The sequence below is a fragment of the Naegleria gruberi genome (genome assembly GCF_000004985.1).
Source record: "Naegleria gruberi genomic scaffold NAEGRscaffold_147, whole genome shotgun sequence".
Classification (NCBI taxonomy): domain Eukaryota; phylum Heterolobosea; class Eutetramitea; order Acrasida; family Naegleriidae; genus Naegleria; species Naegleria gruberi.
Window position 1 is genome coordinate 6,427 of NW_003163187.1, and position 865 is coordinate 7,291.

An 865-nucleotide genomic window follows, 5' to 3' on the forward strand; every position below is an offset into this window, starting at 1 on the left:
GTGAAGTACTAGCAATAGAGATTGAATCCTCTTCTATGGCAATATTGTTGTTGTTAGTATTATTCAATTGATTTATGCTAGCATTGGGATGCAACATGTTTTTTTGTAGTTGTTTTGTTGTAGACTTTCGTTTGGAATGAATCTAAGAATTATTTTCTAATCCATTGTTTGAAACTTTCTGATTTAAACTTGATAGAGAATTTGGATATAAATAGAAATATTAAGCAGTGTACCGTTAGAATTTAAAATACAATAATGAGCTAGATGTGTTTTCAGGTAATGCACATATACAGATTACGTAATTCTTGAAGAAGTATTAAATAACTTCATTTAACTTCATTTAGCTAGAATGCTAGCACCATACAATTATACATCAGATTGATTCATTATGAAAACATGTCTGTGTCCATCAAACAGTTACATCAAAAAGCAATTAACGGACCATTAGAAATAAATAAATTCTAATTTATCATCAATTTTCAATATTTGGAAATTTAAATTCCATTTAAATACAGTTCCCTGTTTGCATTCCGTGCTTGTAATATAATAATAATTAGTATCATCATTAGTGATAATTATCACTACATATTCGAAAAATCAGCTGCCAAGTACGATTTTTTGGTTTTTTTTACGTTATTCCCGCTAAACCCTTTTCGCAAATGCTGGCTTGACTTTTAACGATTTTTTGTTAATGGATTTTTGCGATGTGAGCGAAATGTAGAATTGCCCAAGCTCGACTTGTAAATTTTTTCGAAACTATTTGAAATTTCACCAAGTCTTGAAATTAATAAAGTCTATATTAAATGTATTGATTGTTGTAATGAACTGGAATAGGCCTGTTTGGAAGGGTCAAGAATAACACACG